Source organism: Castor canadensis, chromosome 4 (genome assembly GCF_047511655.1).
Source record: "Castor canadensis chromosome 4, mCasCan1.hap1v2, whole genome shotgun sequence".
Classification (NCBI taxonomy): Eukaryota; Metazoa; Chordata; class Mammalia; order Rodentia; family Castoridae; genus Castor; species Castor canadensis.
The window spans coordinates 106,982,854-106,997,530 of record NC_133389.1 but is presented as its reverse complement, the minus strand read 5'-3'; positions in this window follow the sequence as shown (position 1 = coordinate 106,997,530).

Genomic DNA, 14,677 nt, shown 5'->3' with positions numbered 1-14,677 from the left:
GTGTTAGATACATGGGAAAATAATGCTTTGTGCCTTCTTGATAAATCAACAGTTTCATTGATGACTGGGGGTATTTGTGGTAGTCTGAGGAAGGGAGGACGTGGGCAGATTGGAGAGGTTCCTCTCCATTGGTAAAGATGAGGAAGCTCATCTGCTTCCTCGTACTTGTCTCAGTGTTCATGTGTTCAGAATTGTCAAGTTCCAAAACTGAAAGGCATTGGCCAGGTGACCAGTAGTAAGTTCTTACTGATTCTGAAACTGAGGAATAATGTCAAAGTAGTTTTTTTAGGGGAAACTACAAACCAAATTTTACTGCTGAATTCCCATGTTTGATTGTACATTAATCTTTTTTTTTTTTAAGTTGCATGTTAACCCAGTGTATTGTCTCTGCTTTGAGTAAAAAGGAAAAAAAAAAGACTTGTGTTAAATTGTTACTTTATTATGTACTGTTTCATATGCCTTTTCTTTTAGAAAGGGTTAATTATATTATTATTCATACCTGTATGTTGTCAGTGTTTTTATTCTGTTTATTCTTTAAATGTGTAGATTCATTGATGGTAAGGCTGGGGTCTGCCATGGCAGTTGGAAAGGTAAGGTAGCTGTGTTATGAAGATGAGAGAGCTTTCTAACATTTACTTCTGAATGTTAGAATTCAAAATGAGTCTGATAAGTAGTTGATGAATGATTGATTTGTTTCAATGTATGAAAAATTCCAGTCATTTAAAATTAATATTAGCGAATGTTCATGATCATGAATAATAGTAAACAGAAGAGAAAAAGGGAAAATGGTGGGGGGAGGGCAGCCACCGCCCCTCCTCCATATGTATACTTGGACATTGTCTCTTCAGTAATTGTAAGTCCTAAGCACCAGGACAGTGACCTTGGGCGTTGTGCACACCAATTCACCTCTGTCTCAAAAGGGAATAATCGAGGTATGTTTTTCACATTAGTTCTTACAGTAGAATTAGGACTGATTTTCTTAAAAATGGCCTAAAAATGTAATGCAGTGGCAGGCAAATATATATAAGCTTGATTTATTTGAAATCTCTGCGGATCTACATCTAAGGATGTCAGTGACGTCTAGTGTGTGTCATAAGCATCTGCAGCACCTCTGTTGGGGGTGAGGATGTGGTGCCATCCTGTTCATCTTATGCCCTTCTGTTCCTCAGTTTTCACAAGTTAAACATCCCTTTTTTTTTGCTAGTAAAGAACTTTTGTCCCATGAGATGAATGAGGTTTTCACACCTTTAAAATAGTCTCTGTCACTGCTTTCCAGTGCATTCCTACTGATGGGCCCTACCCTTTGGGGATTCCAGGCAGTGGTTACCTTGGTGGCCAGTTATTCACATCACTGCTCATGTTACATGCTGGCAAACCATTTTACACCAAAAGGATGTTCACCTGAGAACTCTTAAAAACAGTTCCCCAAACTTAGGTCCCTGAGTAGTATTCTGTACTTCCTGTATTGTTACAGGAACGTTGTAATGAACAGCTTCCACTGAATGCTTTTAAAAAATATTCAGGATTTTTTTTTTTTTTTGGCTAGAATCCCATAATTGAAACTATGGGATTAAATAGTATGCTGGCATTGAAGGTACCTATTTTCATGTTTTTAAAAAACTTTTCCTGTTTAATAGAAGGATAAGCTTATTGTCTTGTTTTGCACTTATTTGGTTATTGTGGTGGTTTTTTTCTACATGTTTCAATTTTCTCTTAATTGTTCTTTTTAGTTAATTTATTGTTAGAATGATGGTTGTGTTTTTCCAGATTTCTTTCAAGTTTGCCCCTTACATTTTTATAATAATCTCTTTAGCGTATAGAAATCACATAAATACATAATTTCTTTGAGTGAAAACTAGAAAGGAGACACAGTAAGCCAAAAAATATGAAGTGTCCATTGTCTCACCATCCTAAAAAACATCAGTATCAATGCTGTGTGATATATATGTATACAATACACAAATATGGAATGTTAAAATTTCTAAAATTTCCACAAAATACTTTGAACATGTTTTATATAATTTTAGTCAATGTTTTATATTTGGTATTTGGATATGTCCATCATTTAATCAGTTTTCTGTTGATGTATATTGAATTTTTCCTTATTTCTACACCATTAAAAAAAAATTAAGCTGGGCACCCATGGCTTGCACCTATAATCCTAGCTACTTGGGAGTCTGAGATTGGTAGGACCATGGTCCGAGGCCAGTCCAAGCAAATAGTTTTCAGACCTGCATTTCAACCAATAGCTGGGCGTGATGGTACACACCAGTCATCCTAAGTTACACAGGAGGCTGAGCTCATGAGGATCTCAGTACCAGACCAGCCCAGGCAAAAAAAGTTTGAGAGACCCCCATCTTAGTGGAGAAAAGCTGAGTGTGGTGGCATGCACCTGTCATCCCAGTGTCTGCTGAATGTATGGGGTTGTGGTCTAGGCTAGCCTGGGCAGAAAGCAGGACTGTATCTCCAAAATAACCAGAGCAAAAAGGGCCAGACGTAAGATCCAAGTGGTAGACCACTTGCCCCACAAGGGTTAAGCCCTGGGTTCAAACCCCAGTACCGGAAGAAAAAAAAATTAACATTTGTTGAATAAATTCTGACCAAATTGCTGTGTCAAAGTATATGGGCACTTAAACTGTTAGTGACCAGTTAGGTGCAGTGAGTGACTCAAGCATGTAATTCTAGTTTCTTCAGAGGTGGAGATTGGGAGGATCACTACTTGGAGGCCAGCAGAAGGGGAGGGAGTTGGCAAGACCTCATCTCAACCAATGGCTCAGTGTGGTAGTGTGCACCTGTCATCCTAGCTATGCTGGGAAGCACAAATAGGACGATTAGAGTCCAGGCCAGGCCAGCATAAAATAAAACCCTATTTTAAAAATAACCAAAGCAAAAAGCGCTGGTGGTGTGGGTAAGGTGGCAGAGCACCTAGCAAGCATGAGGCCCTGAGTTCAACCCCCAGTGCTGCCAAAAAAAAGAAATGTGGTGGCCTATTGTCTAAGTGTCTTCCCAAAAGATTCCCTAAATTCTAGACATTTTTTCGCTCATACACATTTCCTACTCTATATTAGGGTACTACATTACATTAAGATTTGTTAGCCAGTTCACCACTGCTCACAAAAGGCCACCACCACTCAACCCAGGCATCTTCAGGTCATGCTCCATGTTTACCAGTCCTCCCAGTGAAGGTAGTACAGACTTTCTCCCCACCAGTAACATGACTGGCATTCTGGGATCGTTCACTTCCAATCTGTTGTGCAGTTTACTTGTTAACACACTTGCACTGTATTGTACCTGTGCAAATCATTGACCCATCCTTGAAAGTGTAGAAGAAGAAGAGCCTCCTAGCTGAGTTTTTTTGTTTTTTTGTTTTAATGTTGGGCATAATCTACTAGGCTTTATCCTGTAATGTGGATGTCCAGGTCTTTGCATCAGTGATGCTTTCTTGCCAAGGTGTCAGTCTTCAGCTGACAGCCCTGAGTGCCAGTCCTTTCACTTTTCTAGAAAGATCCTTCATTTTTATAGGAAGTTTACATTAATTTTGATAGTATAATTGTACTTTTCCCCAAGTGTGGCTGAAATTCTCATTTGATCATTTCTTGTAAGACAATTATGCTTGATGAAGTTTCAGGGATACATTTTAATTTATTGCAAGCAATACCCATTTCATTCTTTTAAATCTTCACCAGACTTTGAGTGAAAAGTGATACTCCTCTTTTGTGTTTACATTTCCCTGGTTGCTATTTGAGTTTGGCCATCTTCATAGATTTTTTGGTCATTTTTTTTTACTCTCATAACCTGTCTACCTCCTTTGCACTTTTTGTTATTGGCTTTGTGAAAGTTCTTTTAAAGATTATTAGTTATTGCCATGTGTCATTAGTCTTTTGACCTTTTTCTTAAAGGTATTTTTAAAATTGATCCCAGAAGAATGTAAAATTTAGTTTAATGTTTCACCCTGTCTATGGTTTGTGCCTCTTCAAAAATTTTGTAGAGAAGACTGGAAATAACATAGCTAATGGTTTCAGAGTATTCTTATCTTGAATCAGTGACAGTCACTATTTATTTCTTTTTTCCTAATAAGTTATTTACAGTTAATATGAGAACATAGAGAAGATATGATTTGATTTCCAACCTTCTAAAATACATGTCCAGCATTTTCCTTCAGTGTTTATAGTTTTGCACTTTTTTGAGACCCTAATTAATCCATACATTAAATGCAGTTCAAAGGTAACAGTAAGTGTTTTCATTCAAGAAATTCATGTTGATTGGAAAGAGAGTTACAGGTTAGTGGAGACCTTTAACCTCAGGCCAAATGAATTCAAATACATGTCTGTCATTGCTGAGTTGGAAGCAAAGTGGACTTGGAGCAGGACTGCAATGTGCCCAGAAACAGGATAAGACTTACAGGTGTAAGCATTGGTCCTTCACAAATCAGTTCAGCCCTGTATAGCCTAGAGTACCTGCCCCCCTTGAATTCCAAAAGTCAGCATCTGTAGCAAGCAGTCTATAATGTGTTGCGCTGTGTGTTTATTTCAAGGAGAAGTTATGGAGATAGGCCCTAATACTTTTATTCAGGAGCAAAAGTACCCAAATATGATAATTACCTCTCAGCATATTTGAGGTTTCTGGTCACTTGAGCAAGAAACAGCAGGGATCTGCAGGATAGTTGACTTGATTTTACACAGTGTAGCAGTGCAGTTGCGTTCTAGCCATCTTGATCTCATAGCTCCCGGGTCTACATCTTTTTGTGACAGGATACCTATAAGCCTAAAAACCTTCTTAGTTGATGTGAGCTTTATGTACTCTTCCCCTGCACCAATGAGCTGGCCAAAAGCATAAACCAAGTATCTTGTTTAGACATTCAGATAGTCCCATCAGAATAAAAACTTCATCTTGATGCACCCCAGAGTTGTCTTTAGTGTAGCTGGTTAGGGGTATCACGATATTTCAGGTATAGTCAGATAAGCAGGTATAGCGCCTGTATATCATTAAGCCATAGTTTGAGGCACCTGCTCATCTAATTCTGCTTGTTAGAAGCTGATGAATCAGTGCAGTATAAATAAAGGATTTTTGTAAGGATATTCCATATTTGCATGATTTTTTAAAAACTAAGCATTAGCTTAAAAAGTTGGTGGAAGCAGATGTTCCCAGATTGAATGTGGGGAAAATGTAGCAATAAAAAAAAAAAAAAGTCTGGTTTGTAGTATTTGTTACACAAAATATTGAACTCTAAGCTGTGTGCCATCCATAATGTCAGTGCTGTGGACTGGTTTTATCAAAACTCATCTTGGAACTCAGCAACTTCTTGAAATGCCAGAAATAAGAAAGTTGTTCTCTGGCATTAAAAGCCCATGTGTGGTTTTTACTGTCACTGTCATGGCTCCAAGTTCAGAGATAGAAAGGAATAGTGGTTATACACCAGCCTTCTGAACTTAAGGCCCCAGATCCCTCCTACGGTTGTTGTTGACTGGCTGTGTTGTGCCTTTTGTTTCTCTTTCTTTCTTTCTTTCCTTCCTTCCTTCCTTCCTTCCTTCCCTTCTTCCTTCCCTCCCTCTCTCCCTCCCTCCCTTCCTCCCTCCCTCCCTTTCCTTCCTTCCTTCCTTCCTTCCTTCCTCCCTTTGTCCCTTCCTCCCTCCCTCCCTTCCTTTTTTGGTGTGGTGCTGGGGTTTCAACTAAGGGCCCCATGCCTGCTGGGTAGGTGCTTGAGTCACTCCAGTAAACTGCCTTTTGTTTTCTTGATCTAAAATGTTCCACAAGGCTTCTGGGCCACCTGGCAGAGCCCACTGCTTCTCTTGCAGTGCTTTCTTCTTCCTCTTTCCTTTTCTTTGAATGAAGTTTTGTTACTGTTAAAAAAAAAAATTAAAAATTAAAAAATTCATTGTCCTTCAGTTAGTGTTTAATATGTTAAGGGTATTAGGGAAATAGTTAAATTATGTGATGAAACACGCTGCCACTAAAAGGTTTTTTTCAGGAGATTTTAATTGCAGGGGAAATGATTGATGACCATGACATGTCAAATAGAAACAGCCTTTTTAAATGGTTAACTGCTGTTCTCATGATTCTCTAACGTGACCTAATGCGTTAAAAATGTAGTACTTGATGTGCTAATAACATCTAACATTTGATTGCATTTGTTACAATTAACAAAGATTAAAAAAAAGTATCCTGCAAATTTAAAGTGAATAATTCAGGTGTACTGGAGACTGATGTAGGGAGAAAATGAGGTAGCAAGATTCAAAAGGCCTTAAAACCTAGAGTGAATTAGTAATAGTGAGGATTGGAGCCATCGGAAGTTGTGAGGGCTGAGGAATCACATTTTTTAGGCTGACCTCTCAGGCCAATGAAAATTTATGTAGCAACTTTTAAAAGATGAGCCAAAAAGAGAAGGAGCAAGGGAACATTATTAAATAAAGACTATTTTAATAGTCCTGGCAAAAGAGAAGATGAAGATTGGAAACGGCAGGGCAAGCAAGAACACGAGGAATCGAGCACAAGGTCACTATGTGGGCAAAACGACAGAACCTGGCATCCAAAAGAACATGGGAGTGGGGACCATATAACTGATCCCAAACAGGGCACATTTAAGAGTCAAAGAGGACGCTATTAATAATTACTCCAGCATATCACAACATCAAGTCGGACCCCATCAACGTAGTTGGCGTCTGTTTCTGTGGGTTCTGCATCCACTGAGTCAACAAACTGAGGACTCAAAATACTCAGAAAAAGTTTGTACTGAGCATGAACTGAGTTTTTTCATGTCATTTCCTAATAATATAGGATAACAAAAACTTACAGAATTTTTATTATATGAGGTATTGTAACAATCTAGAGATGATTTAAAGTATATGGGAGGAAGAGTAGGCATAAATATGTGCAAATACCATGTACACCATACCATACCAGACTTGAGTATGTGAATATTCACAGGAGGTCCTGAACCAATCCCCTACAGATATATACAGATATACAATATTAATTCCTCAAAATTGTCATTAAAATTCTTCAAATGTTAAAAATAATTTAAATGTTAAGAAAGAAAAATGTCTTGGTAACAAGCTATGAAGAAAGGAGTGAGAGAAAGAAAGCATAAAGCAGTTGTGAGCTTGTTACCTGAAAGAATGATCGCAGGATAAAAAACAACAGAGCAGGCTTAAGAGTCAGGATGATGTGAAATAATTCCATCATTTGCTTTGAATTAGCTCCATGTTATCCAAAAATAGCACTAGTGAGATACCATATTCAGGTAAGTGCTGGCTTTTAGTAGTGATGATGGCATAAGAGAGTTGTCATTTCAAGGGGGAGTTCATAGCTTGATCTTACCACCATCAAATAAGCTTAGAAGCAAGTGACCAGCATTTGTGAATAATGAGGTTTTTTTTTTTTCCTGACCAACCCCTGTGTTTAAATTGAACTATTATGTAGGCTTTTGGTGTTTTGTTTTTTTGCACCGTTGGGGATCAAACTCGGGTTCTAAGGTGTGCTAGGCAAGCACTGTACCACTGAGCCACACTCCAAGCCCTGTATAGGCTATTTACATTGATTAATTAAAATTGTATTAAGATAGCCAAAGAACTCTTGAATAACAATGAAGCAGGAGGCATTCAGCTACCTGATTGCAAATATACTACAAAGTAGTCAAAACAGCTTGGTATTGGCATAATGCAGACATGCGGACTAATGGAACAGAACAGAGCACTTGGAGGTAAACCCATGCATCCCCAGCCAACTGATCTTCAATAAAGGTACTAAGAACATGCATTGGGAAGCAGACAGTCCCTTTAGTAATCAGTGCTGGGAAAATTTGTTATCAACATGCAGAATAAAACTAGATCCTGCCCAGCTGTTACAGGAATCAACTCATAATGATTAAAGGCCTGAAACTATGAAGGTAGCATTAGAGAGACCCTTCATGCCATGGAATGAGCCAGGATTATTTGGACAAGACCACAAAAACACAGGCAACAAGAGCAAAAACAGACAAATGAGATAGATCAAACTGAAAAGCTGCTGAGCAAAGGAAACACCAGAGTGAAGAGAAACCCACAGAATGGGAAAAATATTTATGAATGATAAAACTGAATCATTTATGAAAAATATTTATGAATGATACAATCATTTATGAATGATTCTGGTAACATCCAGAATAGTAAAGAGATCAATGTCAAAAAAGTTTTTGATTAAAAAATAGGCAATAGTACTAAATCAACATTTCTCAAAAGAAGACATAGACATGGTCAATAGGTACGTGGGAAATGCTCAGCATCGCTAAGTGCAAATCAAAAGCACAATGAGAGCCCCTCACTCCAGTTAGGGTGACCACTATCAAAAGCACAAAGGAGAAGTGCTGGTGAGGATGAGGAGAAAAGGGAGCTCTTAGACACTGTTAGTAGGGATGTAAATTAGTACAGCCATTATGTGAAACTATATGGAAGCACCTCAAAAAAAAAATAGAATTACCATGTGATCCAGCAATTCCACTAATGGATATACACCCAAAGGAAATGAAATCAGATCGGCATGTTTTAGAGACATTTGCACACGTGCATGCACACACATGCACGTGCACACACATATTGCATTACTGGGGTTTGAACTCAGGATCTCACACTTGCTAGGCAGGTCCTATGCCACGTAAGCCACTCTGCCAGCCCTGCACTCCTATATTAATTGCACTGTTATTCACAGTGGCCATGAGATACAAACAACCTTAGCGTCCACTAACTGATAAATGGATAAAGAACACCTGGTACCTATATAGAATGGAATGCTATTTAGTCATAGAAGAGGATGAAATCCTGTCATTTATGACAACGTAGATGGAAATGGAGGTCAATATGTTAAGTGAAATAAGCCAGATGTAGACAAATACTGTATGATCTCACTCATGAAATCTAGGAATTAAGAGTAGTTGCCACAGGCTGGGAAGAGAAGAAGGGAGGAAGGAATGGGAAACTGTTGGTCAATGGATACTAAGGTATGGTTAGGTAGGAGAAATAAGTTCTGGTATTCTATTGCACAGTAGAGTGCAGATAATAACATATTGTATATTTTAAAAAGCCTAGAAGGAAGAACTTCGAGTATTTTCACCACAAAGAAATGATGAGTGTTTGAGTAGGTATATATTCTCTGATTTGAATGTTTTACATATATATGTATATATATGTATACATGTATCACATATGCATATATCTAAACAACCCACAGTACCTCATAATTATGTATAATTTTTGTTTTATTTTTTGGTGGTTCTAGAGATTGATCTCAGGGCTTCACATTTGCTAGGTAAGTGCTCTATTTTCTTGAGCCATGTCCCTAGATCTTTTTGCTTTAATTTGTTTTTCAAATAGGGTCTCACACTTTTGCAGTGGCTGGCCTCAGACCACAATCCTCCTGTATCCCTCTCCCCAGTAGCTAGAGTTACAGGTGTGTACCACCATGCCTGTTAATATAAATAATTCTTATGTGCCAATTAAAACTCTTACAAAATCAAAATGAACTCATAACCACGTGAATGAGTTTGATAAAAATTAAGTGCTAACAGGAAAAACACACAAAGTTGCTTTACCAAATTGGCAACATGTAACCAATATTTCTGTCTATTCTTTGCCCCAGCTATTTAATCTTCAAGTGATACTGTTATGTCAGCCTGATTGAGAAATCAAACTGGTTCTATAATCCAAGCACATAATGGTGTCTGACTTCACAACTGTAAGTCAAAGATTTTGCCTTATACTTTTGACTTGTTACGCAGTTTTACACTTGAGCTAATAACAGAAGGCAGTAACATGCAGGAAGAATGGTTAGCAGTAAATCCTTAAGTTCTTCAGAGATGGTGGGCATTGACTGAGTCAAATTGACCTCTAATTGAGCAACTCTTCCCAGGAATGTCCTAATCCTTGCTTGTTTGGAAGGAATGCTGCTATTTAAATTTCAGTGGAAAAGTATCGTACAGATAACAAACTGAACAATTGTGAAATGTCTTTACCCGACTCTTAGAAAGCTAACTGTAAATAGGACATAGTACCAAGGAAAATCATAAGCCTAAAATTGTTGATGTTAAATCCAGCTGTGTAATTTGATTAGCATAATACATGAAAAAGATACATATGAATATTATGCCCACACACTCTCAGCAAGCTATGTAACAGCCTGGACGTTATTTCTCTATAACTATATATGAGGTGTGTTTGCTGATTGTCTTTTTAAGAATTTCTTAAAAACTGAACATTGATTATTAAATTAAATGCACACTAAATATAGGCTCTTTCTCAGTCCTGTGTCTTCATCCAGCCTGCTCCTCCACCTAGACGTCCTTCTCCTCCTTGTCTCATGTGGCAGTCTTTGTATGTCCTTGAAGACTGAGCTCGATGGTCACACAGGGAGACCTGACTGCCCATGACAGACCACTCAGCATATCTTTCCCTGTTGCCACATTGCAGGATTCTTGTTTGTCTCTGTAGACAGCAAGCCTCTGAGGACACAGTTTCTATTCCGTCAGCTTCACAGCCAGCATGGCACACAATGGGTGCATTTATGGAATGGATACAAGCCTTAAGCTTTGCCATTTTTATTTGCCAAGCAAATGTTGTGCCTGGAGTTGTCTTATTGCTGCATTTGTTTTTAATAAGAAGAATTTATAGGGTACCTTAGTGGTTTCTTTACTCAAATTTTTTTGCAATTTTTCAATTACTGAGTTCTTAGTTAGGACTTGCGTCTGCATGTCTGCTAAGGTGTTCCCTGTTGGTTTCCTTCTCTTCAATAGCAGCCGAATTTCAAGGTGGTCATATGTGTAGCACTTTCTCTCACAATCCTGGGAGGAATGTAGAACAGTAAGTTCTACATTTCACAAAAGAGGAAATTAAGACACAGAGATTAGTTGACCTGTGCTCAGTTGTACAGCTGACCATCTAGACCCGAATTCAGTGCTCTGTATACTAAATTCATGCTATTTAAAAAACATTTTAATTAAATTTAATTAACTTAACTTAAACTTTTGACAGATTTTAAATCTTAAGTTGATCAACATTATATGTTAGCCATACTGTATACAGTTTCTGTCTGAAGGAAAATGATTTGACTAGTAGTTGTCCTGAAGTCAAATAGAAACAACTGGGTTATGAAGGTGCTCTACCGTCAATCAAACCAGATCTCAGCATTAAACTCAACAATTTCATTACAATTAAATTTAATTAGCTGAAATTTTACAAAATTTAAATATAACTTTACATTTATTTTAAAATTTATTAATGTGTCTTCACGATAAAAAATTTGGGGAGGTAGTCTCACTCTGTAGCCCAAGTTGGCCTTGAACTCTCAATCCTCCTGCTTCAGCCTCCTAAGTGCTGGGATTACAAACATGAGCCACCATGCTTGTTTTTACATTAATCAACTTTTGAAAGGAAATAAGTAACAAAAATGGAAAAATTGATTTATTAAACATAGAAGGAAATGAGAAAAATGTTTACTGGTCTTATACATGTAAGTATACTAACACTTTGGTTTCATTTTAATAAAAACTTTTTTAAATGGCTATCTTGAGAGCTTGTTTGGAGGTTCTAGCAGGGGAGCTCAGCTACTCATATAACCTTGACCGAAGAAAGGTCCTCCTCTATCGGGGATGGTCATCCTCTTCGACCAAGCGCGCAGCTTCGGGAGGGACACACATGGAGCGGTGAGGGAGGAAGGGGACACCCGCCTAGCCAGCCAGATCAGCCAGATCAACCCTGGCGATCAATGGGGTGACAGATGTCGTATTAAATGGCTATCTTTAAGAGAGAGTGGTGGTCATTTTTTAAAAACAATGGAAACTTCAGATTATGAAACTACTTGTTTTTTTTAATACTTGGTAGATGAGAGCCCAGCTAAGTTTATTTTTAGTTTAATGGACTGCTGGCTAATTTTGCCAGAAGACAGCCTCTCTTCAGTAAAAGAGGTAGCATAGATTTATACAACATTTTCCATGGAAATATGGCTATCAATTTTTTTTGAGGCAGGGTCTTGCTATGTAGCTCAGGCTGGCCTTGACCTCACAATCCTCCTGCCTCAGCCTCCTGATCTGGGATTACAGATATGCACCACCACAATCAGTTCAGTTTTTATTTTTGGCAGTGCTTTACCCAGGGCCTTGCATACACTAGGCAAACACTCTACCACTGAGCTCCATCTCCAGCCCTCAAATATTTTATGGTTATATTATAGTTTAATTACATTGCAAAGTTGTTTGATTCAAACAATATAAATTTCTTTCCCTTAAAATATGTATGAGCTCATCTATGTAAAAGTTAACATATGAATGAAGCATTGAAGAAATGCCACAGACAGGTAGCACCCTTTCTCTAGGAGTGGTATTGTGGAGCTGCAAGACAACCATTTCCACTGAGAGTAACAATTCCTTAGCTAGAGCTGGCAGAGAGACTCAAGCGATAGAGTGCCTGCCTAGCAAGCATGAGGCCTGGAGTTCAAACCCCACTTCCACCAAAAAAAAAAAAAATTGCTTAGCTATAACTATTAAATTATTTTATGAAATAACTTGATTTAATTATTCAATTACATTGTTATAGTTAGTATCAAATTAATTACAAACAGTATATTATGAATTTGATATTAAATTAGACCAGAAAAATATAAGAAATATACATATAAATATGTATGATAAATATGTGTAAATATGAATAAAAGCATAAATAAAAGCATATTATAATTTTCCACTCTGACTTAATACCAACATTAATGATAATTAACATGTCCTTTGAGTGTTAGACAACAAACAGTTTAAATTAGTTTAAAAACAGTTTAATGCATTAAAATAACTCACTTTAAAAGGGGATTCAGCTTTATGCTAAGCTTTCTTTTGATTTTCCTTTGCTGACTGACAAAGTGCAAGAGTCTGAATGCTGTTGGCGTAAACAAACATGTATTTGGTTCCTGCTATGGGAAGAAGGAGCCAAATGTAACACTGGTCTCGCTCAAGGCCAGGGAGCTGGTGATACATTTCCATAGACAGTACCATTCTGCAGCTGGCTCTGTCAGTCTGGTGAGAGCACACTCAAAATAAAAGCATGAAGTAATTTGCAATCCGGAGGTAGTATTTTAAGGGAAATGAGATAGAAGTCTAACTCACTGAAGTCTCTTTTGAACCTTTTTTGTTTCTTCAGTGTGTAACTGTACTAGTTTGCATACACTGGGAATTCAAGAAAAGGGGAGAATTTTTAAAAGTTTGTTTTTCTTGGAAAAATTCTTTGACACATATTGCTAATTTTACTTAAGACATTTAAGAATTGTGTTTCAAAAGTATTTATTAGTTGTGTCTCCTCGTGGTGTAAGGATGTCAAACATATAAATGAAGTGGTTGATCTCCAATGGCACGAAAGCAAGAGCTGAAGTTCCTACCTTCTTGATTGGCTCAAAGGAAACCCAAATGAAGTGTGCAGCAGTCTGAGGACCAATAATCTATGCAAGAATCAGTGGGTGTGTATTTATTGTCTTAGGGTCAGCTGCAAGTGAGTTTGTGAATGCAGTGTGTGACTCCTCACATGCCCCCTTTCCCAAATTATGTCCTTTTGTCTACAGCCATACCACCCCCAACAAGCCCAATCTCCTTTAAATTGTATCCTTTGGCCAATATATACTTATAAGTCTTATCTATAGCAAAATAAAATTCAACAGGCATCTGGGTACCTGCTATGACTTAGAAACTGGGCTAGAGACCAGGGATGGGTTTTGTTTGATTTGTTTTTGTTTGTTTTGGTGATGCTTGGCCATATTAGGCAAGTATCTACCACTGAGCCACATCCCCAGTCTGGGATCAGGGCTGTAGAAAATGAAGCCACTTCTGTTCCCAGGTTGCTTATTGATTTATTGACTTACGAACAAATAGCTTATGCAGTGTTAGAATCATAAGAAATATGCTTCTAGTAATCAAATGTTTGACCTGTTTACTTTTGGAACGGCCCAAAGACTTATGTGTATTAAAAAGTGCCAGAGCATCTCTCTGTGTTATTAGGTATCAGTAGCAAGCATTGTTCTTCTAATTGAGAGGTTGGTTTTTTTTTGCCTGATTTGTGCCTACTGATGGCTCTTTCACCTCTATGTTCAGGGTATTCCCTACAAACACCACCACTCGTTGCTACTGCAAGATATTCGGGGTTCTACCAAACTTCCCTCTCCATCTTTGATCTTTCGGTCTGTAGACCCATGTAGCCTGCAGACTCATGTTGCCTGTGCGATTGTTCAGAGAATGTCTGAAAGGTAATGTGGACGCCAGAAAGTAACTTTGTTTCCTCCACACCCCAACTCCTGCTTCCTTCCTACTTCCCCTAATTCAGCACCACTGGTCTCTAAGCCCTGTAAATAGCATTCTCCTTAAGTAGAGGGCCCTTCCTTCCTCCCTCTTTTCCTTCCTTCCACCTTTATGATTAGTGTTTACATTTCTTTCCTTCTTTAAAACGTCAAACTTTTGAAAGGTTCTCCTGGTTTGAACTCATGAAACTCCATTCCTTGTTCAAGTCTGTTTTGTTTTTGAAAATCGGTTGCTGAAAGTGTTTAATACAAATCTGTTACAGCAATCTTGTTGCAGCAAGTTACTAGTATACCATGTATCATTTTTTAAAGATTTAGCAGAGCAGTGATGTAGTATTATTTCAGTGGATGTTTACTTGTAATTTTGCATTATTTTAATTAA